Genomic DNA, 27,712 nt, shown 5'->3' with positions numbered 1-27,712 from the left:
TCTTGGGGGCAGGATGGAGATGCATGGGGTCAGGATGGAAGAACATATGTGGCATGGGGGCTGGATAGAAATGCATGGGGCCAAGTTGGGAGATTATATGGGGCCTAAGGGCAGGATGGAGACACATGGGGACAGGATGGGGGGGACATATGGGGGTAAGATGAAAATACAAGGGGCCAGGTTGGGGGATGTTATTAAATGAGATGGCCAGGATGTAGGACATTTTTACTGTAGTGTCTAATTAAGGGATATTATTACTGCTGTGATGTACTATATTTTTGAAGATACTGTTTTCAGTGGGTAGGGAGGTCCTGTTATTATGCAGGATGGCACTTTTTTGTCTTTTTTTTTCATCCGGCATAGTGTAGAAGTTGGGGAAAAATTGGGGAATTTGGTCTGGAAATGGTACTCTAGATGACTGTGTGCTAATTTCTGTCAAGACGAGTTCTAGCTGGAAGAAGTGCTGGATGAACAAGAAATCTGTACACTATACACTATATACAGAGCTCCTGTGTATAATGTTAATAGTAGAGATTGGCGAACCTGAATATTAAAGTTCCGCATCCATACCAAACACCTACTGTTCGGGCATGGATACCAGACACAAACCGCACCAGGAAGTTCATGTTACTGTTTGTGTTCTGCCCCCCAAACACCAGATATTTGTTGGGCTGTCATATGCATGACAGCGCGGCAAACAGCGCTTCAGATCAGTGGCAAAAAAATTATCACCGCTGATCAGACAGCTGTGGTTCCCATGATGTCAAATGACAGTGTGAGCCCGCAGCTATGATTGGAGGTATAAAGTTTAACTCCGGTTATTGGTGTCGGCTGATGGGACTACTGCTCAGACACCTGTTGCCGCTAATAACAGTGAGAGATGATGAGAGTAGTCATTGAATTGTCAGGTGACATCAAGCCCGCGGATTACTAATGGAGAGGCGTCTATAAGACACCTATCCATTAAATATCCTATAGTTATATGAGAAATTAAGACACAGCCAGAATAAAGTCTTTTATTTGAAATAAAACAAAACACTTTTACTTTTCTATTTAAAAATAACAAACACAGTTATACTCACCAAGCAAGCGAAAAGCCAAAAACATCACAGCTCTAGAGGAGATCTGCATGGAGGAATGGGCCAACATACCAACAACAGTGTGTGGCAACCTTGTGAAGACTTACAGAAAACGTTTGACCTCTGTCATTGCCAACAAAGGATATATCACAAAGTATTGAGATTAAATTTTGTTTCTGACCAAATACTTATTTTCCACCATAATATGCAAATAAATTAAAAAAAAACAGACAATGTGATTTTCTGGGTTTTTTTTTCTCAGTTTGTCTCCCATAGTTGAGGTCTACCTATGATGTAAATTACAGACGCCTCTCATCTTTTTAAGTGGTGGAACTTGCACTATTGCTGACTGACTAAATACTTTTTTTCCCCACTGTACATACATACTACATACATACTTCATATATACTACATTCATACAACATACATACTACATACATACTTCATATATACTACATTCATACAACATACATACATACTACATACATACAACATATATACTACATTCATACAACATACATACATACTACATACTACACACATACTACATGCATACTACATTCATACAACATACATACAACATGCTACATACATACAACATACATACAACATACATACTACATACAATACATTCATACATTCATACAATACATACATATAAACATACAGTACATATAACATAGAGTGCATACTCACCATTACTGGTCACTTTGCTCCCCGAAGCCAATGTCATCTGTGGAAAAATATGAAAATAACAAACAAGCAATATATTCCCTGATCCACAGAAATCCACGAGTGTCCCATGACGATCTCCCGTGGAGAACAGCAGCATCAGCTGATGCCACCACTCTCTACGGGCCCCAGGAATATAATGATGGGAGGTAGGTATCCTTCCGCACTGTATTCCTCCGCCACTGTAGAAAAAAGTCCCTAGTCTCACTTTATGGCAAAAGCTGCATGGGAACCTTCTCACACAGCAATGCCAAAAGTGAGACTAGGGACTTTTTTACAGTGGTGGAGGAATACAGTGCAGAAGGATACCCGTCATTATATTCCTGGGGCCCGTAGAGAGCAGTGGCACCAGCTGATGCTGCTGTTCTCCATGGGAGGTCGTCGTGGGACACTCGTGGATTTCTGTGGATCAGGGAGTATATCACTTGTTTGTTATTTTCATATTTTTCCACAGATGACATTGGGTTTGGGGAACAAAGTGACAAGTGATGGTGAGTATGTACTCTATGTTATATTTGCTGTATGTCTATATGTATGTATTGCATGAATGTATGAATGTATTGTATGTAGTATGTATGTAGTATGTTGTATGTATGTTGCATGAATGTAGTATATATGTAGTATGTATGTATGTAGTATGAATGTAGTATATATGTAGTATGTATTTAGTATGTATGTATGCATGTTGTATGAATGTAGTATATATGTAGTATGTATGTATGTTGTATGAATGTTGTATATATGTAGTACCGTATATACTCGAGTATAAGTCGATCCGAGTATAAGTCGACCCCCCTAATTTTGCCACAAAAACCTGGGAGAACTTATTGACTCGAGTATAAGTCTAGGGTGGGAAATGCTCCATAGATTATTCCCCCATATGGTGTCCCCAGAAGAAGCTCCATAGATTATTCCCCCATATGCTGCCCCCATTAGAAGCTCCATATTGTTCCCCCATATACTGCCCCCATTAGAAGCTCCATATTGTTCCCCCATATACTGCCCCCATAAGCAGCTCCATAGATTGTTCCCCCATATGCTGCCCCCATAAGCAGCTCCATATTGTTCCCCCATATACTGCCCCCATATGCTGCCCCCATTAGAAGCTCCATATTGTTCCCCCATATACTGCCCCCATTAGAGGCTCCATATTGTTCCCCCATATACTGCCCCCATAAGCAGCTCCATAGATTGTTCCCCCATATGCTGCCCCCATAAGCAGCTCCATATTGTTCCCCCATATACTGCCCCCATTAGAAGCTCCATATTGTTCCCCTATAAGCAGCTCCATAGATTGTTCCCCCACATACTGCCCCCATTAGAAGCTCCATAGATTATTCCCCCATATGCTGCCCCCATTAGAAGCTCCTTAAGATTATTCCCCCATGTGCTGCCGCTGCTGCTGCATGTAAAAATAAAAAATGACATACTCACCTCTCCGTCGCTGGGTGTCAGATTCTCACCTGTCCTGCGTCCATGGCTGCTCACCGCTGTCTGCCACGTCATCAGTCAGTGACGTTCAGACTGCAGGGGGCGCGGCGCGCACTAATCACGTCACCGCGCCCTCTGCTGTCTGAAGTCACTGACCGATGACAGACACAGACAGCAGCAAGCAGCCATGGACGCAGGACAGGTGAGTATCGCTATACTTACCCGTCCTGACGCTGTGTCTTGAGCCCCCAGCTTCTCCGCGCTCTCTCTTCCTGCCTTCAGCGGTCACGTGGTACCGCTCATTAAAACTCATGAATATGCGCATATTCATGAGTTTTAATGAGCGGCACCACGTGACCGCTGAAGGCAGGAAGAGAGAGCACGGGGAGAAGCTGCGGGCTCAAGACACAGCGTCAGGACGGGTAAGTATGACCTGACATGCCCGCCCCCCTCCCCCTCCGACCCCCTTTGTATATGACTCGAATATAAGACGAGAGGGGGACTTTCAGCCCAATTTTTTGGGCTGAAAATCTCGACTTATATTCGAGTATATACGGTATGTATGTAGTATGTATGTATGCTGTATGAAAGTAGTATATATGTAGTATGCATGTAGTATATATGTATGTTGTATGAATGTAGTATATATGAAGTATGTATGTAGTATGTATATATGTTGTATGAATGTATTATATATGAAGTATGTATGTATGCTGTATGAATGTAGTATATATGTAGCATATATGTAGTATGTATGTATGTTGTATGAATGTTGTATGTATGTATGTTGTATGAATATAGTATATATGAAGTATGTATGTATGTTGTATGAATGTAGTATGTATGTAGTATGTATGTAGTATGTATGTTTTTTTTTTTTTTTTTACATTCAACACATTAGCCGGATGATGGGACTACTACTGTCCCATCATTGGCTAATGTGTCAATCACTGTCATTGTAGCAGGCATCGCCCGATGGGACTTGTAGTCCCATCGGACGATGCCTGCACACACAAGACCCCCGGCAGGCCCGCATAGACCCCCGAGAGGCCCGTACAGGCCCCGGCAGGCCCGCACAGACCCCCGAGAGGCCCGTACAGGCCCCGGCAGGCCAGCACAGAACCCCGGCAGGCCCACAAAGACCCCCATGAGGCCCGCACAGGGCCCCGGCAGGCCCGCATAGACCCCCGAGAGGCCCGTACAGGCCCCGGCAGGCCCGCACAGACCCCCGAGAAGCCGGCATAGGCCCCCGAGAGGCCCGTACAGACCTCACACGCACACACAGACATGCACAGTGTCCGCCCACGTACCGCCCACACTCTTCCCCCCTCACAAACTGGATGTGCAAGGAAAGAAAGGGTTTTTTTTACTTCCGATATTTCTGTCCCATAGACTTGCATGGGACTTCCGGTATCGGAATCGGCGATACCCGATACTTTTTGGGTATCGGTCCGATCCAATTCGATCCAATATTTCTCAGTGTCGGATGGTATTGCTCAACACTAGTCACTAAGTATTACCTGCCTAACCCAGGAAGAAGTGCAGAACCGCCTTAGTAAGATTAAAATTGACAAATCACCAGGCCCTGATGGCATTCACCCTCGGGTATTAAGGGAGTTACAGTAAGTAATGTGATAGACAGGCCTCTATTCCTTATATTTAAAGACTCTATAGAAACAGGGTCTGTTCCTTTTGATTGGCGGCAAGCAAATGTGGTACCAATATTCAAAAAGGGGTGTAAAAGGGAACCTGGAAACTATAGGCCGGTAACGGTAAGCTTAACATCTGTTGTAGGTAAAATTTTTGAAGGATTTCTATGGGATACCATTATGGAATATCTCAATGTTAATAAATGTTTAACTCCATATCAAGATGGATTTTTGAAGGATCGCTCCTGTCAAAGTAACCTGTTCAGCTTCTATGAGGATGCAAGCTCTCAAATGGACCAAGGAGAATCATTGGATGTCCTTTATTTCGACTTCTCTAAAGCATTTGACACTGTCCCACATAAAAGATTGGTAAGTAAGATGAGAAAGCTTGGGCTAGGGGAAAATGTGTGTAGATGGGTAGGTAGCTGGCTTAGTGATAGAAAACAACGAGTGGTTATTAATGGTGCATACTCAGATTGGGCCAGGGTTACCAGTGGGGTACCACAGGGTTCTGTATTGAGCCCCCTACTATTTAATATATTTATTAATGATCTATTGGATGGCTTACACAGTAAAATATCTGTATTTGCAGATGATACAATACTATGTAAGGTAGTTAATGCAAAGGAGGACAGTTTGCAACTACACGAAACAATCATTGACCTCAGGGAGACAAGTCAAAGAAAACACTGCAGCAGCCGGCAAAGGCGCTCAATCAGTGAAATCCTAGGTGCAATGCTCCCTGGGAAATATGAATATGCAAATAAAGTTCGTGAAGCTTCATTTTAGAGTCTCAAACACGGGACTAGCCAGATCTTCCTCCAGGGAAGGACCCAGCCAAGGGGTGGCTCCTTTCGGAAACCACTATTACCACCATATTAAGTGGCTCTTTAAGTCAATATCCAGCTCTTTACGAGTTTACAGATATGACAAGGGAAATACCAAGGCCAGGTATCCATCCACAGACAGCTGTTTTGGGGTGTTGCCCCTCATCAGTGTGGAGTAGGATTCTGGCTAGGTGGGAGCAATGCCTAGTAGACCAACATCATGAAACAATCACTGACCTCAGGGAGACCAGTTTAAGAAAACACTGCGGCAGCTGGCAAAGGCGCTCAATCAGTGAAATCCTAGGTGCAATGCTCCTTCGCAAATATGAATATGCAAATAAAGTCCGTGGAGCCTCATTTAAGAGTCTCAAACACGGGACTAGCCTGATCATCCTCCAGAGAAGGACCCAGCCAAGGGGTGGCTCCTTTCGGAAACCACCATATTAACTGGTCCTTTAAGTCAATATCCAGCTCTTTACGAGTTTACAGATATTACAAGGGAAATACCAAGGCCAGGTATCCATCCACAGACAGCTGTTTCGGGGTGTTGCCCCTCATCAGTGTGGAGTAGGATTCTGGCTAGGTGGGAGCAATGTCTAGTAGACCAACATCACGAAACAATCACTGACCTCAGGGAGACCAGTCAAAGAAAACACTGCGGCAGCCGGCAAAGGCACTCAATCAGTGAAATCCTAGGTGCAATTCTCCCTGGGAAATATGAATATGCAAATAAAGTTCGTGGAGCTTCATTTTAGAGTCTCAAACACGGGACTAGCCAGATCTTCCTCCAGGGAAGAACCCAGCCAAGGGGTGGCTCCTTTCGGAAACCACCATTGCCACCATATTACCTGATGGTATGAAGATTTTATATTCTCAATAAAGCAATCATTATTTTATCTCCTGGAGACGCTGGAAAAATCCTTCTTTATGTTGCTCATGGTGTAGTGGTATTTGTTCCTTGTATGTGGTATTATTTGGTCACTATGTGGTGGTCATTTGTGGGGAGGTTTCCACTGGTTTAAGCACATCAGGGGCTCTGAAAATGCGACATGATGTTCTCTCTCTAATCCAGCCAATTGTGGGCTCTAAAAGTCAAATGGTGCTCCTTCCTTTCTGAGCCCTACTGTGCACCCGAAGGGTAGCTTTCCACCACATATGGGGTAACAACATAGAATCATAGAATCGTAGAGTTGAAGGGACCTCCTGGGCCATCTGGTCCAACCCCCTGCTCAAAGCAGGATTTGCTATATCATCCCAGACAGATGTCTGTCCAGCCTCTGTTTGAAGACTTCTTTTGAAGGAGAACTCACCAACTCTTATGGCAGCCTGTTCCACTCATAGATCACTCTGTCAAAAAAATTTTCTAATATCTACTCTGTGTCTCCTCCCATTCAGTTTCATCCCATTGCTTCTAGTGTTTCCTTGTGCAAATGAGAATAAAGATGATCCTTCTACAATGTGACAGCCCTTGAGATATTTGTAGACAGCTATTAAGTCTCCTCTCAGTCTTCTCTTCTGCAAGCTACACATTCCCAAATCCTACAACCTTTCCTCATAAGACAGGGTTTACAGACCGGTCACCATTCTGGTCGCTCCTTTCTGAACTTGCTCCAGTTTGTTGATGTCTTTTTTAAAATGTGGCACCCAAAACTGGACACAGTATTCCAGATGAGGTCTGACCAATACTCATGAGAAATTGCACAATAAATTTTATGGTCCATTTTCTCCTGTTACCCTTGTAAAAATGAAAAATTTGGGGCAAAAGGAACATGTTTGTGGGAAAAATGTATTTTTTATTTTCATGGTTCAACGTTCTAAAATTGTTTGAACATGTGCTCAATACACCTCTAGATTAGTTCCTTGAGGGGTTTAATTTCCAAAATAAGGTCACGTTCAGACAATTTCCACTGTTTAGGCACATCAGGGGCTCTGCAAAAATGACATGGCATCTGCTATCCCACCAAATTTTGCGTTCCAAAAGTCATTTGGCGCTACTTCTGAGCCCTGCTATATGCCCAAACAGAAGATTATACCACACACAGTGGGGAAAAAAAGTATTTAGTCAGCCACCAATTGTGCAAGTTCTCCCACTTAAAAAGATGAGAGAGGGATGTAATTGACATCATTGGTAGACCACAACTATGAGAGTCAAAATTGAGAAAACAAATCCAGAAAATCACCTTGTCTGATTTGACAAGATTTATTTTGCAAATTATGGTGGAAAATAAGTATTTGGTCATTAACAAAAGTTCATCTCAATATTTTGTTATATGTCCTTTGTTGGCAATGACAGAGGTCAAACATTTTCTGTAAGTCTTCACAAGGTTGGCACACACTGTTGATGGTATGTTGGCCCATTCCTCCATGTAGATCACCTCTAGAGCTGTGATGTTTTGGGTCTGTCGCTGGGCAACACAGACTTTCAACTTCCTCCAAAGGTTTTCTATGGGGTTGAGATCTGGAGACTGGCTAGGTTACTCCAGGACCTTCATATGCTTCTTACAAAGCCACTACTTCGTTGTCCTGGCGGTGTGTTTGGGATCATTATCATGCTGAAAGACCCATCCACATTTCTTCTTCAATGCCCTTGCTGATGGATGGAAGTTTACACTCAAAATCTCACAATATATGGCCCCATTCATTCTTTCATGTACACGGATCCATCGTCCTGATCCATTTGCAGAGAAACAGCCCCAAAGCACAATGTTGTCACACCCATGCTTCACGGTAAGTATGGTGTTCTTTGGATGCAACTGAGCATTCTGTCTCCTCCAAACACGACTAGCTTTGCTTCTACCCAACAGTTCTACTTTGGTTTCATCAGACCATATGACATTCTCCCAAAACTCTTCTGGATAATCCAAATGCTCTCTAGCAAATTTCAGATGGGCCCGGACATGTACTGGCTTAAGCAGGGGGACATGTCGTGTGTTACTGATGGTAGCCTTTGTTACAGTGGTCCCAGCTCTATGCAGGTCATTCACTAGGTCCCCCTGTGTGGTTCTGGGATTTTTACTCACCGGTCTTGTGATCATTTTGACCCCACAGGGTGAGATCTTGCGTGGAGCCCCAAATCAAGGAAGATTATCAGTGGTCTTGTATGTTTTCCATTTTCTTATTATTGCTCCCACAGTTGATTTCATCACACCAAGCTGCATGCCTATTGCAGATTAAGTCTTCCCAGCCTGGTGCATGGCTACAATTTTGTTTCTGGTGTTCTTCAACAGCTCTTTGGTCTTTAACATAGTGGAGTTTGGAGTGTGATTGCTTGAGGTTGTGCTCACATGTCTTTTATACTGATAACAAGTTCAAACAGGTGCAATTACTACAGGTAATGAGTTGAGGATAGAGGAGCATCTTAACCCCTTTAACACCAAGGGTGGTTTGCATGTTAATGACCAGGCCAATTTTTACAATTCTGACCACTGTCCCTTTGTGAGGTAACAACTCTGGAACACTTGGATCCGGAGATCTCAACCCTCGAGATCTCAGTCCCGAGATCACCATCAACGCATGCGCCGTCCCCGGCGGCGGCCGCCATATTGCCGGAGCCAGCCAATACAGAGGGAACCGAGAGGGAGCCCCGGGGCTCTGGCCTGTCGTAAAATGTTGGCACAGCCTCAGGATGGGAACCGTAGACACCGCTGGGCACGTGGAGACACGGCTGGGCAACCGGCGACACCCATAGCGCCAACGGACACCCGGAGACGCCCGGAAACCCCTGCGGCCTACACCCGATAAGGTATATCCTCTTTGTAAGATGCACCCCCATTTTCCCCCCAAGTTTGGGGGTAAAAAGTGCGTCTTGCAAAGCGGAAAATAAGGTAATCATATTTTTTTCACAAAAATGATCTTTTCGCCCCCAGTTTTTTATTTTCCTAAGGGTAAAAGGAGAAATTGGACCCCAAAAGTTGTTGTGCAACTAGTCCTGAGTATGCTGATACCCCATATTTGGGGGTAAACTACTGTTTGGGCGCATGGCAGAGCTCGGAAGGGAAGGAGCATCATTTGACTTTTTCAACGTAGAATTGGCTGAAATTCAGATCAGATGCCATGTCACGTTTGGAGAGCCCCTGATGTGCCTAAACAGTGGAAACCCCCCAATTCTAACTCCAACTCTAACCTCAACACACCCCTAACCCTAATCCCAACCCTAACCCTAATCTCAACCCTAACCCAAATCCCAACAGTGCCATAATCCTTACTTTAGCCCCAACCCTAACCTTAACTTTAGCATCAACCTTAACCCTAACCCTAATGGGAAAAAGTAAATAAATTCTTTTTTTTTATTATTATTATTATTTCCCTAACTAAGGGGGTGATAAAGGGGGGTTTGATTTAAAATTTATTGCGAGTTTTCATGTTTGGCAGCTGTCACACACTAAAAGACGCTTTTTATTGCAAAAAAAAAATTTTTGCATCACCACATTTTGAGAGTTAGAAGTTTTCCATATTTTGGCCCACAGAGTCATGTGAGGTCTTGTTTTTTGCGTGATGAGTTGAGGGTTTTATTTATACCATTTTCAGGCACATGACATTTTTGATCACTTTTTATTCCGATTCTTGGAAGGCAGAATGAACAAAAACCAGCAATTCATGAATTTCTTTGGGGGGGATTTATACTGTTCCGCCTGTGGCAAAATTGATAAAGCAGTTTTATTATTCGGGTCAGTACGATGACAGCGATACCTCATTTATATCTTTTTTTATGTTTTGGTGCTTTTATACAATAAAAAATATTTTATACAAAAAGTATTTTTGCATCGCTTTATTCTGAGGGCTAAACCTTTTTTTTATTTTTCCGGTGATGAGCTACATGGCGGCTTGTTTTTTGCGGGACAAGATGACATTTTCAGTGGTACCACATTTATTTATATCTGTCTTTTTTATGGCGTGTTATTCCACTTTTTGTTCAGTGGAATTGTAAAGAATTGTAAAGAATTGTTTTTCTGCCTTGTTTTTTTTCTTTAAAGGTGTCCACTAGAGTTGAGCGATACCGTCCGATACTTCAAAGTATCGGATCGGAATGGATCGGCCGATCTTAAAAAAAAGTATCGGTATCGCCGATTCCGATACCGGAAGTCCCATTCAAGTCTATGGGACTTCCGGTATCGGAATAAGAAAAATCCTGTTTTTCCCTTGTACAGCCTCTCTGGGGTCTGTACGGGCCTTTCGGGGGGCTGTGCCGGCCTGCCAGGGGGTCTGTGCAGGCTCCGGTGGTCTGTGCCGGCCTGCCGGGGGGCTGTGCCGGCCTGCCAGGGGGGCTGTGCCGGCCTGTCAGGGGGGCTGTGCAGGCTCCGGTGGGCTGTGCCGGCCTGCCGGGGGGCTGTGCCGGCCTGCCGGGGGGCTGTGCAGGCTCCGGGGGGCTGTGCCAGCCTGCCGGGGGGCTGTGCAGGCTTCGGGGGTCTGTGCAGGCATCGTCCAATGGGACTACAAGTCCCATCGGGCGATGCCTGCTACCATGACAGTGATTGACACATTAGCCAATGATGGGACAGTAGTAGTCCCATCATCCGGCTAATGTATTGAATGTAAAAAAAAAAAAAAAAAAAATTACATGCTACATACATACAACATGCATACTACATACATGCTACATTCATACTACATACTACATACATGCTACATTCATACTACATATATACTACATGCAACATACATACTACATATATACTACATGCAACATACATACTACATATATACTACATGCATGCAACATGCATACTACATATATACTACATGCAACATACATACTACATATATACTACATGCATGCAACATGCATACTACATATATACTACATGCTACATACATACTACATATATGCTACATACATACTACATATATACTACATGCATGCTACATACATACTACATACATACTACATATATGCTACATACATACTACATGCTACATACATACTACATATATACTACATGCATGCTACATACATACTACATGCTACATACATACTACATATATACTACATACATACCACATACATACTACATACATACTACATACATACTACATGCTACATACATACTACATATATACTACATGCATGCTACATACATACTACATGCTACATACATACTACATGCATGCTACATACATACTGCATGCTACATGCATGCTACATACATACTACATACATACTACATGCTACATACATACCACATATATACTACATACATACTACATACAATACATACATAGACATACAGTACATATAACATAGAGTAACATACTTACCAATACTTGTCACATTGTTCCCCGAAGCCATTGTCTTTTACGGAATAAATATTAACATAACAAACCACAAAAATACTCACCCACGATCCGAAGCAGTCCACGAGTGTGTCCCACGACGATCTTGGGTAGAGAACTGCAGCACCAGCTGTTGCTGCCATTCTCTACGGGCTGCAGGAATCCAATGACGGAAGGTAGGTATCCTTCCGCACTGTATTCCTCCGCCACTTAAAAAAAAAAAAGTCCCTAGTCTCACTTTATGCCATTGCTGTGTGGGAAATTCCCACGCGGCAATGGCATAAAGTGAGACTAGGGACTTTTTTTTTTTTTAAGTGGCGGAGGAATACAGTGCGGAAGGATACCTACCTTCCGTCATTGGATTCCTGCAGCCCGTAGAGAACGGCAGCAACAGCTGATGCTGCAGTTCTCTACCCAAGATCGTCGTGGGACACACTCGTGGACTGCTTCGGATCGTGGGTGAGTATTTTTGTGGTTTGTTATGTTAATATTTATTCCGTAAAAGACAATGGCTTCGGGGAACAATGTGACAAGTATTGGTAAGTATGTTACTCTATGTTATATGTACTGTATGTCTATGTATGTATTGTATGAATGTATTGTATGTAGTATGTATGTAGTATATATGTGGTATGTATGTAGCATGTAGTATGTATGTAGTATGTATGTAGCATGCATGTAGCATGCAGTATGTATGTAGCATGCATGTAGTATATATGTAGTATGTATGTAGCATGTAGTATGTATGTAGCATGCATGTAGTATATATGTAGTATGTATGTAGCATGCATGTAGTATGTATGTAGTATATATGTAGTATGTATGTAGCATGTAGTATGTATGTAGCATGCATGTAGTATATATGTAGTATGTATGTAGCATGTAGTATGTATGTAGCATGCATGTAGTATGTATGTAGTATGTATGTAATATATATAGTATGTATGTAGCATGTAGTATGTATGTAGCATGCATGTAGTATATATGTAGTATGTATGTAGCATGTAGTATGTATGTAGCATGCATGTAGTATATATGTAGTATGTATGTAGCATGTAGTATGTATGTAGCATGCATGTAGTATGTATGTAGTATGTATGTAATATATATAGTATGTATGTAGCATGTAGTATGTATGTAGCATGCATGTAGTATATATGTAGTATGTATGTAGCATGTAGTATGTATGTAGCATGCATGTAGTATATATGTAGTATGTATGTAGCATGTAGTATGTATGTAGCATGCATGTAGTATGTATGTAGTATATATGTAGTATGTATGTAGCATGTAGTATGTATGTAGCATGCATGTAGTATATATGTAGTATGTATGTAGCATGTAGTATGTATGTAGCATGCATGTAGTATGTATGTAGTATGTATGTAATATATATAGTATGTATGTAGCATGCATGTAGTATATATGTAGTATGTATGTAGCATGTAGTATGTATGTAGCATGCATGTAGTATCTATGTAGTATATATGTAGTATGTATGTAGTATGTATGTAGTATATATGTGGTATGTATGTAGTATGTATGTAGTATATATGTAGTATGTATGTAGCATGTAGTATGTATGTAGTATGTATGCAGTATGTATGTAGTATGTATGTAGTATGTATGTAGTATATATGTGTTATGTATGTAGTATGTATGTAGTATATATGTGGTATGTATGTAGTATGTATGTAGTATGTATGTAGTATGTATGTAGCATGTAGTATGTATGTAGCATGCATGTAGTATGTATGTAGTATTTTTTTTTTTTTAACATTTAACACATTAGCCGGATGATGGGACTACTACTGTCCCATCATCCATCATTGGCTAATGTGTCAATCACTGTCATGGTAGCAGGCATCGCCAGATGGGACTTGTAGTCCCATCGGACGATGCTTGCACAGACCCCCGGACATCAGCACAGCCCCCCGGCAGGCCAGCACAGCCCCCCGGCAGGCCGGTACAGACCCCCACAGGGTGCACAGACCACCGGCAGGCCGGCACAGCCCCCCGGCAGGCCGGTACAGACCCCCACAGGGTGCACAGACCACCGGCAGGCCGGCACAGCCCCCCGGCAGGCCGGTACAGACCCCGGGCAGTCCACACAGCCCCCCGGCAGGCCGGCACAGCCCCCCGGCAGGCCGGCAGAGACCCCCGGAAGGCCCGAAATGACGGCGCATCATGATGCGCACACACCGCGCATCATGATGACGTCAGGCTGTCAATCAATTTGAACTTCCGATTCCGATGCCGACTTCCAATATTGAAAAAATATCGGAAGTCGGTATCGGAATTCCGATACAGCAAGTATCGGCCGATACCCGATATTTGCGGTATCGGAATGCTCAACACTAGTGTCCACTAAAGGGGTTAACTAGTGGGACAGTTTTTTAGGTCGGGTAGTTATGGATGCGGCGATACCAAATATGTGTACTTTTATTGCTTTGATTTTTTTTATTCAAATATTTATTTTTTGATGGAATAAATATTGATTTTTTGTAGTATTAATTTTTTATTATTTCTTTAAATATTTTTACAATTATTTAAAAAAAAATTTTAATTTAATTCTTACTTTTACACTTTGTCCCACTATGGGACACTCATTTTATGCTGGCTGATCGCTTATATGGCTTGCGGATCTGCATGCCGTAAAAGCTGTTAACGCTGCACTCTGTGCACACTGACCTTAGAGACTACGGGTGACATCGGGTTACCATGGGAGCGATCGGGACCCACGTCATGCCACGAGGTATCCGATCCAAAGGCAGAGGGGCTGTCAGCCCCTCTTCTGGCTCTGGGACGCTGCAATCTTGTTTGATCGCAGTGTTCTAGGGGTTAAAGTGCTGTGAGAATCAGCTGACACCCGGCCGCGATCAGCGGCGCTCCCCCCGTAAGCGTGGCTGATTGCACATGACGTACTATCCCATCCATGGGCATTAAGTCCCAGGGCACATGGACGGGATAGTATGTCTGATGTCAGAAAGTGATTAAAGAAGATGTTACAGGTCAGAAATCTTGCATGTTTTTAGTGTGACCACATACTTATTAAACAACATAATTTGCAAAATAAATCTTGCCAAATCAGACAAGGTGATTTTCTTGATTTGTTTTCTCACTTTGACTTTCATAGTTGTGGTCTACCTATGATGTCAATTGCAGGCCTCTCTCATCTTTTTAAGTGGGAGAACTTGCACAATTGGTAGCTGACTAAATACCTTTTTTCCCCACTGTATGTGGTATCGGTGTACCCAAGAGAAATTGATTAAACAAATTGTATGGTCCATTTTCTCCTGTAACCATTTTGAAAATGAAATATTTGGGGTGAAAGCAACATTTTTGTAGGAAAAATATACTTTTTCATATTCACATCTCAACAATATAAAATTCTGTGAAGCGCCTGTGGGTTCAAGATGCTCACACCACTGTTAGATAAGTTCCTTGAGAGGTGTAGTTTCCAAAGTTTGGGTGACTTGTTGGTAGTGTCCACTGTTTAGGCACATAAGGGGCTCTGCAAATGCAACATGGCGCCCGCTTTCCATTCCAGTCAATTTTGTGCTCCAAAAGTCAAACGGTGCTCCTTCTGTTCTGAACCCAGTCATGCACCAAAACAGTAGTTTTACACTCCACTACATATCTGGTATCAGTGTGCTCACTGCTCAGGAGGAATTGCACAACAAATTGCAAGCTCCACTTTCTCCTGTCACCCTTGTGACATCCGAGGGCATTGATCTTCGGATCATGATGTTTCTTAAATTTGAAGGTTGCCTGTAGCTCAGCAAGGGAGGGTCTTTGAATCTTGCATTTAGCCAGTCATGATTGTGTAAGATATGGTGAACTTTTTTAGTAGTTTTTTCTCAGTACCTCAAGCTGTGGGTTGTAGGTCACCACTAGAGGTACACGATTATTTTCCTCTTTTTCTACATTTATAATTCTTGTAGCTCTAGTGATCTGATCCTCAATAGAGGTGGGGTGGTAGCCTTGATTTATAAATGTGTTTCTAAGATGGATTAAGTCTTCATCGCTGTCTTTTGGGCTGGAACAGATACGGTTATATCTAAGGGCCTGGCTGGACTTCTTAATGTGTATCGGGTGGAAGCTGTCTCATCTGAGGTATGTGGGAAGGTCAATTGGTTTCCGATACAACGATGTCTGGATTGAACCATTTTGAATTTTTATGATGGTATCCAGAAAGTTGATTTCTGTTTTTGATTGGTCCAATGTCAAGTTTATTGTGGGATGAAATGAATTGAATTTCTCATGGAATTTTAGAATTTCTTGTTCAGACTCAGTCCAGATTATTATGTATCGATATATTGGAAATAGGTCAACGGTTTAATGAAGCAGGATGCTAGAAAGTCATTTTCCAATTTAGTCATGACAAGTTTGGCATACTGGGGTGCCATTTTGCTGCCCATAGCAGTTCCGGTACATTGTATTAATAGGTCATATCAAAAAGAGAAAAAAATCTGAGTGAGGATAAATCTGGTGCCGGGTCGGAGTGGGCCCATCGGAGAGCTGGAGGATTCTCAGGTGGGCCCAGGCGCTGACATCTGCTGGCATACAGGGCTGGCGGCTGCCTAGGGCCCCCGCTGGCCCAGAGGCCCCAGTCAGTGGCGTGTTGCTAATAGCAGCACACCATGCAGCTGTTATGTGGCCTGTGACTCAGGGGGCCCGCCCGGCGCCTGAAGAACAGCAGCGCTGGAGCAGCGGGTGACAGGAGGCAGGAGCCAGCTGCTGCAGCTAAAGCCTGTGCCAGCTGCTAAAGTGAAATAAACATTCATTGCTCCCAAAACCAATGGGCATGGAGAGCAGTGAATATTAATTTCACTTTAATAGCAGGCAGCGTTATCAGCAGCCGCCAGTTCCTGCAGCAGCTGAATGCTATCAGGGCTGGTGTTAGGGGCATGCAGACTAGGGCCCCCACTCACTCAGTGGCCCTCATCCAGTGACATGCCGCTAACAGCGGCACACCACACAGCTGCTTTGGGGCCGAGAGTCAGGGGGTCAGCCCGGGGCGAGTGCCACCCCCCAGCACACGCGGCATTCAACTGTATCAGCATTATAGATGCCGATACACTTGAAACAATAATGGAGGACGTTTCCTCCCCCATCATTCCCCTCTGCCTCTGACACAGTCAGTGAGCAATGATGTCACTTCATTGCGCACCATGCTGTGTCCTGGGCAGATGGCAATGCAGCTGCTGACATGCTTTGCAGAGCTAGGATCAGCAGGGGAGCGAGGAGAGGTGAGTATTGTGTTGTTTTTTTTTATGTATATACAAGTGAGTGGGTACTTGTTTGCCATAATACTGTGGGTCTGGATTATATTCTATGGAGGGGCCTACATTATATTCTGTGTGGGGCTGCATTATACTCTATGAGGGTCTACATTATATTCTATGGGTGGTCTGCATTAAACTACAGTGGGGCAAAAAAGTATTTAGTCAGTCAGCAATAGTGCAAGTTCCACCACTTAAAAAGATGAGAGGCGTCTGTAATTTACATCATAGGTAGACCTCAACTATGGGAGACAAACTGAGAAAAAAAATCCAGAACATCACATTGTCTGTTTTTTTTCATTTTATTTGCATATTATGGTGGAAAATAAGTATTTGGTCAGAAACAAGCAATCAAGATTTCTGGCTCTCACAGACCTGTAACTTCTTCTTTAAGAGTCTCTTTCCTCCACTCATTACCTGTAGTAATGGCACCTGTTTAAACTTGTTATCAGTATAAAAAGACACTTGTGCACACCCTCAAACAGTCTGACTCCAAACTCCACTATGGTGAAGACCAAAGAGCTGTCAAAGGACACCAGAAACAAAATTGTAGCCCTGCACCAGGCTGGGAAGACTGAATCTGCAATAGCCAACCAGCTTGGAGTGAAGAAATCAACTGTGGGAGCAATAATTAGAAAATGGAAGACATACAAGACCACTGATAATCTCCCTCGATCTGGTGCTCCACGCAAATCCCACCCCGTGGGGTCAGAATGATCACAAGAACGGTGAGCAAAAATCCCATAACCACGCGGGGGGACCTAGTGAATGAACTGCAGAGAGCTGGGACCAATGTAACAAGGCCTACCATAAGTAACACACTACGCCACCATGGACTCAGATCCTGCAGTGCCAGACGTGTCCCACTGCTTAAGCCTGTACATGTCCGGGCCCGTCTGAAGTTTGCTAGAGAGCATTTGGATGATCCAGAGGAGTTTTGGGAGAATGTCCTATGGTCTGATGAAACCAAACTGGAACTGTTTGGTAGAAACACAACTTGTCGTGTTTGGAGGAAAAAGAATACTGAGTTGCATCCATCAAACACCATACCTACTGTAAAGCATGGTGGTGGAAACATCATGCTTTGGGGCTGTTTCTCTGCAAAGGGGCCAGGACGACTGATCCGGGTACATGAAAGAATGAATGGGGCCATGTATCGTGAGATTTTGAGTGCAAACCTCCTTCCATCAGCAAGGGCATTGAAGATGAAACGTGGCTGGGTCTTTCAACATGACAATGATCCAAAGCACACCGCCAGGGCAACGAAGGAATGGCTTCGTAAGAAGCATTTCAAGGTCCTGGAGTGGCCTAGCCAGTCTCCAGATCTCAACCCTATAGAAAACCTTTGGAGGGAGTTGAAAGTCCGTGTTGCCAAGCGAAAAGCCAAAAACATCACTGCTCTAGAGGAGATCTGCATGGAGGAATGGGCCAACATACCAACAACAGTGTGTGGCAACCTTGTAAAGACTTACAGAAAACGTTTGACCTCTGTCATTGCCAACAAAGGATATATCACAAAGTATTGAGATGAAATTTTGTTTCTGACCAAATACTTATTTTCCACCATAATATGCAAATAAAATGAAAAAAAAAACAGACAATGTGATTTTCTGGATTTTTTTTTCTCAGTTTGTCTCCCATAGTTGAGGTCTACCTATGATGTAAATTACAGACGCCTCTCATCTTTTTATGTGGAACTTGTTAAGTGGAAATGGCACTATTGCTGACTGACTAAATACTTTTTTTCCCCACTGTATTTAAGGGGGTTGCATGATTCTATGAGTGGGGCTGCATTATACCCTATGAGGGGGCTACATTATATTCTATAGGGGGCTGTATTATACTCCAGATTCTGCTCCTGTCTCATTTTTTAGTTTTGTCCACATTGCTGGGCCACTCCTGGTTTTGACTTTTGGCTTTATCCCAATTATGAGTCTGCCTGTTTTGCCAGTTTGCTTCAATCTCTATTAATCACCTTTAGCTTTGTTCCTCACTTGCTCTTCCTTTATGCTGCACCACACTTGCCTCTAAACAAAGGCTATTCTAGAAACCATGGCCTGGAAATTGTATGGACTTATGGTGCACTGTATTATGGGTTTAAACAGCTTTGGATATCAACAATGTAATGTGCATGTGTAGTCTTCTCCATATACAACTTCCCATCATCCTTAAACATATAAGGGCTCATGCAGATCAGTCTGATCACAGACCACCACATGGAATGGCCGCGGCTCTCCCAGCCTATTTCTACAAAAATCTGAATGAGCCCTTATTCCGTAAATCAAGGCTGGTAATGTTTAGCTAAATGATTGACTGTCCGACAGTCATCATGCTGATCTTCCAGGAGTGAGGTTTTGGAGATACACTCCATTAATGATTGCCTTGGCCCTCCTTTACAAATTAAAAGTGGAAATTAAATTTATCGCTTTTGCATTAAGAAACTATACATTCCCTGCATAATATATCATTATATTACAACTAGTTTGCAAACACAGCAAACACACAGCACAAAGCTGCAGAGGAACTAGCGATAGCTCCACCTGCTGGCTTTTTAGAATAATACAAGATTTTCATTAGACAGTCCTTTGACTTTTTCTGACTTCCTCATATTTCTCGTTTTTATGTTTACCAGAACAAAATTTTGCAATGATAAATCAATAAGAAATGAACAAAGTGAATGAGCAAAACACTGGTGTTATAGTTTATCCTCTTAACGCCCACCAATTCGCCTTTTAACAGTGGTCATCAAGGGCACTTAATCCTCAGTGCCACTTTGTTTGAAATGCTATGGATAAAATGAATAGCAGCATCCACAGGTGAAAATGCAGTGGTTGTCGCTGTCATGTATATTTGTATGACAGCTGCTACTCTACTGAATCAGTCCCGATCGGTTTTAAAACTGATGACAGCTATTTACCCCCTATTTAATGGAAATAAGCAGGGTCTTACAGGCTGTACGAGTATGACACTAAGGCCACAATCACATGTTCAGTATTTGCTCAGTATTTTACATCAGAATTTGTAAGCCAAAATCAGGAATTAAACATTTTTTACCCATTCCTAGTATTGTCTTACAAATACTGATGCAAAATTACTGAACATGTGAACGTGGCCGTACAGATTTCCTGCTGTGATGCTAGTCACTACTCACGTACAGGCCGTGATGCAGAAGAGTCAGACATTCTGGGGTCAATACCAAGAAAGTTTATAGATAACCAAGGGAAAAGACGAAAGTGTAAGTCAGGTCACAGTCCACGGTCAATAACAAGAGATAGCGGATCAAAAGCTGAAGGACAAGACAAACGGATAGTTAGAACACGGTCCAGTGGGTCAAGCAGCAGATCAGAACTCAGAGCAACAGAATCAGGCTAACACTCACCGAGAAGCACAAACTGCAGCTGGCAGGGATCAGGGGCAGACAGCTCAGTTAAGTAGCTATGCAATTATCAAAACACTGAACACCTGCCGAAAGTCCCGCACACCCCAGACACAGATTGGACCGCTAAGCTGTCAATCAAGGCACCATCAGCCCAGCAATCCCATCACAATATTGGACAACTAAGCTGTCAATCAAGACACAGACAGCTCAGGAAGAGAGTTTCCATAAAACAGCATAGCAATCATTCACTGAGCGGAGAAATCGTGACAGTACCCCCTCTTCTAGGGGGCCACCGAACCCCCAGGTTTCCCAGAAAACCTGCAATGGAAGGCCCTGACCAGACGATCATAATTGACAGCTTGAGCAGGGACCCAAGATCTCTCTTCCAGTCCGTAACCTCTCCAATGAATGAGATACTGGAGGGAATTATGGACTTTCCGGGAATTAACAATCCTTTGAACCTCAAACTCAAAGCTGTCATTGACAGAAACCGGTGGAGGTGGAGATGAAGGAGACAAAATGGAAGGGACAAACACTTTTAACAGTGATTTATGAAATACATTTGGAATGCAAAAAGATGGAGGGAGTTTTAATCTGAAAGCCACTGGGTTAACTACCTCCAAAATCTCATATGGACCAATAAACTTACGACCCAACTTGTCTGATAGCACTTTCAATGCACTTTGGAATAAAGTCAGACCTTATCAACAACCCTGAATATGGGACCCCCTGAACATTTCCTATTGGACTTCCATTTCTGGCGAATCTGGGCTAGCTCAATATTCCTGTGAACCTCTCTCCAGACATCCTCTAGTTTTTGTAAAGCAACCTCTATTCTCAGACAATCAGAACTCATCCTCGAGAATTCACCAAAATGATGATGAAAACTATAATTACAAAAAACAGCGAGGTTCCAGTAGACTGGTTAACTCGACTGCTTGTTTGCTTGACAGCGAATCAAGCACTTCTTGAGACAATGTCCAGCATGACCACAGTAGAAGCAGAGTCCCAGATCATGCCGACGTCTCTTCTCCACGGCCCGAGAGCTGGCAAACCAACCTCCATTGGTACAGTCTCAGGTAAGGAAGCCGACTTGGGAAGAATGACCGAAACCCCATGTAGCTCATCACTTCGTTCCCGAATTCTACGATCCATACGAATGGCCTGTGTCATGGCCTCCCTCAAAGAACAGGGTGGAGAATGCAAAGCCAGAGTGTCTTTAAGAGAATCCGTAACACCATAGCAAAACTGACGCCTGAGAGCAGTATCGTTTCATAGAACTTCAGATGACAATTGTCGGAACTCTGAACTATAATCTTCTTCGGTGTGGCCCCTCTGCGTCAGGTTAATGATCTTAGCATCTGCGGCCTGGACCCTATCAGGTTCATCATAAATCACCCCTAAAGCATCAAAAAAGGCGTCAACAGAAGATTGTTCTGGGGCTAGTGGATACAAAGAGAATGCCCAAGTCTGAGGACCCCCACGCAATAGGGATATAATTATACCCACCCGCTGGGACTCATCCCCAGAAGACCGGGGTTGTAGAGTAAAAAATAATTTACAGCTCTCCTTAAATACTTTAAATTGATCCTTCCACCCTGAAAATCTGTCAGCAAGTGCCACAACTGGTTCGGGAGAGGTCAATTGTAAGTCAGTGAGTCCAAGACATAACTACTGTCGATAGTGGAACGCTTTGGGAACCACACTGACCCTGCAGCTGGGACTGTCACAGAAAGTTGTTTCGCCACTAAAAACACAGCTTTCCTGGAAAAATAAAAAACAAAAAAATGTAGACTGTCACGCCGCTGCCTGCCCCGCTGCCGTGCATGCCACCGCTGCCCGCGCCCCATCATACTCACCGGGTCCGGCGCGTCCCCGTCCTCTCTCCTCCTCCTGCAGCCGCATCTGCTTCCTGTCAGGCGCGCGCGCGACCGGTCCTACCGCGCACGCGCACATCACACTCTGTGAGACCGGCTGCCGTCCCGGCTCACTATAGGCTCTGACCCAGAAACACCACCGCACTTGCCCTTATCAGACCCCCTCTTACTCCTGGCATTGCCTGATCGTCACTTGTGTTTAGCGAGTGATCCTGGCCCCACGCCTGCCTTCTCCATCCTTCCTGCCGCGCTACCCTGCTTCCTATCACGTCTGTCCTAACTTGCTCCTTTGTGTCTCTCCCAGTGCGCGCCTTCTCGTGTCTAGTTCCAGCCTGAGTTCCTGTGGCTCACCTACCCTCCAGCCTGTAGCTCCATCCAGCCCGTGTCTCTTTGTTCCAGCCGTGCCTGCCTGTGTCTTCCAGCCCGTGTCTCTGTGTTCCAGCCGTGCCAGCCTGTTTCTCTGTCCCCTCCATCTGCTGTGGTTCCTGTGTTGCACGTCCATCTGTCTGCCACTCTAATCTCCTGCTGTGTCTCCTCTGTCCTCCTCGGGTACCGACTGCCGCGGTAATAGTTTCCCCTGGGCCTGTCCCTAACGCTCCCTGTATAGGGGGTGGTCCACCTGGCCCGCTCGCCCAGGGGAGGTTCGTTGCTGCGGTCCTGTGGGTTCATCCTTGGGAATCATCACAGCACGATCAGGCCATGGACCCCGCTGGTACCTCAGCCGCCGCCCAAAAGGAACTAGCGTTCCTGCAGGAAAATCAGTCCCGGATCATGGCCTTTTTGAAGACCATGGAGTCCCGTCTCTCGGCTTTACAGCCCTCCGATCCGGGGAGCGTGTCCCAGCTGTCTAGTCTCCAGCAGGAACTTGCCCAGCAGCGAGACACCCAAGCCCACATTTTTAACTACATGGCTTTGGTGGATAACTGACTGCTCTCACTCCAAACCACTGCCTCGGCCTCGGTCCGAGTCCCACATCCGTCACCCCGTTTGGCCAAACCTCCGCGGTATAGCGGGGATCCCAAGTTGTGTCGGGGGTTCCTTAACCAATGCCAGTTGCATTTTGAATTGTTGCCGCAACAGTACCCCACCGACCGAACCAAAGTAGCCTTTGTGGTATCCCACTTGGAGGGTGAGGCGCTAGCCTGGGTGAACCCCCTATGGGAGCGAGACGATCCTCTGGTCTCCCAGCTCGCAACTTTTCTGGAGACTTTTCGCAAAGTCTTCGACAAGCCTGGTCGCCTGGCCTCTACCACCAAGTCCCTATTTAGTCTCCACCAGGGTACTCTCTCTGTAGGTCAGTACGCCATCCTGTTCTGTACATTGTCCGAGCTGGGATGGAACAACGAGGCCCTGATAGGAGCTTTTTGGCAAGGTTTGGCCGCTCGAATCAAAGATGAGCTGGCAGGGCGAGACAACACCAACATCCCTCGAGGATCTCATTTCTCTGGCTACGCGTATCGATCTACGCTTCCAGGAGCGTTCCCGCGAAGCTGCCAGGGAAAGAAGGCCTCCTCAGTAGTGTTGAGCATTCCGATACTGCAAATATCGGGTATCGGCCGATATTCGCTGTATCGGAATTCCGATACTGAGTACCGATATTTTTTCAATATCGGATACCGGAATCGGAAGTCCCCATAATGCAATGAGCCACTGTTGTGGCTGTGATTGGCTGCTGAAATGATGTCATCATGATGCGCGGTCTGTGCGCATCATGATGCGGGGTCTGTACGGGCCTGCCGAGGGCCTGTGCCGGCTATTGGGTGCCTGTACGGGCCTCTTGGGGGTCTATGCGGGCCTGCCGGGGCCCTGTGCGGGCCTGCCGGGGCCTGTACGGGTCTGCCGGGGGCCTGTGTCGGCTGTAGGAGGCTTGTATGGGCCTCTCGGGGGTCTATGCGGGCCTGCCGGGACCCTGTGCGGGCCTGCCGGGGGCCTGTGCTGGCTGTCGGGGGCCTGTAAGGGCCTCTCTGGGGTCTATGCGGGCCTGCCGGGGAACCTTTGCGGGCCTGCCGGGGCCTGTACGGACCTCTCGGGGGTCTATGCGGGCCTGCCGGGGCCCTGTGCGGGCCTGCCGGGGCCTGTACGGGCCTCTCGGGGGTCTATGCGGGCCTGCCGGGGGTCTTGTGTATGTGCAGGCTACAAGTCCCATCGGGCGATGCCTGCTACAATGACAGTGATTGACACAGTAGTAGTCCCAACATCCGGCTAATGTGTCCGAGGGTACAACAGTGTCAACCCGTACTATCCGTCGGCGTCTGAATGAAAAGGGACTGTATAGTAGGAGACCCAGGAAGACCCCACTTCTTACCCCGCGACATAAAAAATCCAGGCTGGAGTTTGCCAAAACTTACCTGAAAAAGCCTAAAACGTTGTGGAAGAATGTTCTCTGGTCAGATGAGACAAAAGTAGAGCTTTTTGGGTAAAGGCATCAACACAGAGTTTGCAGGAGAAAAAAAAGAGGCATTCAAAGAAAAGAACATGGTCCCTACAATCAAACATGGCGGAGGTTCCCTGATGTTTTGGGGTTGCTTTGCTGCCTCTGGCACTGGACTGCTTGACCGTGTGCATGGCTATATGAAGTCTGAAGACTACCAACACATTTTGCAGCATAATGTAGGGCACAGTGTGAGAAAGCTGGGTCTCCCTCAGAGGTCATGGGTCTTCCAGCAGGACAATGACCCAAAACACACTTCAAAAAGCACTAGAAAATGGTTTGAGAGAAAGCACTGGAGACTTCTAAGGTGGCCAGCAATGAGTCCAGACCTGAATCCCATAGAACACCTGTGGAGAGATCTAAAAATGGCAGTTTGGAGAAGGCACCCTTTAAATATCAGGGACCTGGAGCAGTTTGCCAAAGAAGAATGGTCTAAAATTCCAGCAGAGCATTGTAAGAAACTCATTGATGGTTACCGGAAGCGGTTGGTCGCAGTTATTTTGGCTAAAGGTTGTGCAACCAAGTATTAGGCTGAGGGTGCCAATACTTTTGTCTGGCCCATTTTTGGAGTTGTGTGTGAAATGATCAATGTTTTGCTTTTTCCTTCATTCTCTTTTGTGTTTTTTAATTTATGACAAGTTAAATGAAGATAATAATACCAAAGAATTTGTGTTTGCAATCATTTTCAGGAAGAAACTGAGTATAATCTGACAGAATTGCAGGGGTGTCAATACTTTTGGCCACAACTGTATGTATGTATTGTATGAATGTATTAATGTATTGTATGTAGTATGTAGTATGTATGTAGTTTGTATGTATGTTGTATGAATGTAGTATATATGAAGTATGTATGTAGTATGTATGTATGTTGTATGAATGTAGTATATATGTAGTATGTATGTACTGTAGTATGTATGTTGTATGTATGTTGTTTTTTTGTTTTTTTTTTACAGTCAACACATTAGCCGGATGATGGGACTACTACTGTCCCATTATTGACTAATGTGTCAATCACTGTCATTGTAGCATGCATCACCCGATGGGACTTGTAGTCCCATCGGATGATGCCTGCACACACACAAGACCCCCAGCAGGCCTGCACAGACCCCTGACAGCTGGCACAGGCACGTACAGACCCCCGAAAGCCAGCACAGGCCCCCGGCAAGCCCGTACAGACCCCCGACAGCCGACACAGACCCCCGGCAGGCCCGCACAGACCCCGCCTGCACACACAGACATGCACAGTGTCCGCCCACGCACCGCCCACACTCTTCCCCCCTCCCAAAATGGATGTACAAGGAAAGAAAGGTTTTTTTTTTAATTCCGATATTTCTGTCCCATTGACTTGTATGGGACTTCCGGTATCGGAATCGGCGATACCCGATACTTTTTGGGTATCGGGCCGATCCAATCCGATACGATATTTCTCAGTATCGGATGGTATCGCTCAACACTACTCCTCAGTCATCCCCAGCTACACGCAGCCCTTCCCGCTCGCGATTTTCCACCGCGGCTTCAACACCAGAGCCCATGCAGGTGGACCGCCTCAAGCCAGCTGAGCTTCATCATCAAGAGAGGCTCGCTCTGGGTCTCTGTCTCTACTGTGGCAGTTCCTCTCACCTTCTGCGCTCTTGTCCAGTGAGGCCGGGAAACGCCTCCGCCTAGGACAGGTAAGAGGTACCTCTCTACCCTTGACCCTCTCCGTCTTACTGAACCTTGGTTCCAGCCGCTCCTCCGAGGTGGCCTATTTAGCAGCCAGGAACTTCATCCAGCTTGAGGTGGTCATAAGATTGCGGATACCTGTCAGATCCTTGGAGACTCCTCAGCAGTTAGCTTTGGTCGACGGCACTCCCCTGCGGGAGACAGCTACTTTGGTCACCGAAGAGGTGGAGCTACAGATCTGAGCCCTGCATCGGGATAAGATCGCCTTCTTCGTACTGCCGTCGTTATCCCATACGCCCCTCTTAGGTCTTCCTTGGTTGAGGACTCACGAACCCATATTCGATTGGTGAGCTGGTGACATTTTACGATGGGGTCAATCTTGTCACTCTACGTGCCTTCTTCCCATTCAGCCAGTCAAATCTTCTTGGTCTCCTGCAGTGCCTGCAAGCTTGCCTTCGGCCTACTGGTCCTTCGCGGACGTTTTTAACAAGAAAGAAGCAGAGAGCCTGCCTCCACATCGTCCATATGATTGCCCAGTCGACCTCCTTCCTGGCTCTACTCCACCCCGGGGTCGAAATTACCCTCTGAATCCTCTCGAATCACAAGCCATGACCGAGAACGTCCAGGAAAATTTGGCCAGGGGCTTTATTCGGAAATCTTCGCCCGCAGGTGCGGGCTTCTTCGTCAAGAAGGATGACTCTCTTCGTCCCTGCATCGACTACCGGGGCCTCAGTGATATCACAATCAAAAATAAGTACCCGCTCCCTCTCATTCCGGAGTTGTTCGATCGGCTGCGGGGAGCACGAATCTTCACCAAACTGGATCTCCGTGGGGCCTACAATCTCATCCATATTCGCTCCGGAGATGAGTGGAAGACTGCTTTTAACACCAAGGACGGCCACTACGAATATCTGGTTATGCCATTAGGTCTGTGCAATGCCCTCGCCATGTTCCAGGAATTCGTGAGCGATATTTTCCGAGACCTTCTGTACTCCTGTGTGGTAGTATATCTGGACGATATTCTTGTCTTTTCCCCGGACTTGTCTAACTATAGAAGGAACGTCCGTCAAGTTTTGTTGCGCCTGCGGGA

This window comes from Dendrobates tinctorius, unplaced genomic scaffold, assembly GCF_039654945.1.
Source record: "Dendrobates tinctorius isolate UK_male_01 unplaced genomic scaffold, ASM3965494v1 ptg000107l, whole genome shotgun sequence".
NCBI lineage: Eukaryota > Metazoa > Chordata > Amphibia > Anura > Dendrobatidae > Dendrobates > Dendrobates tinctorius.
Note: the sequence above shows the minus strand (reverse complement) of the source record.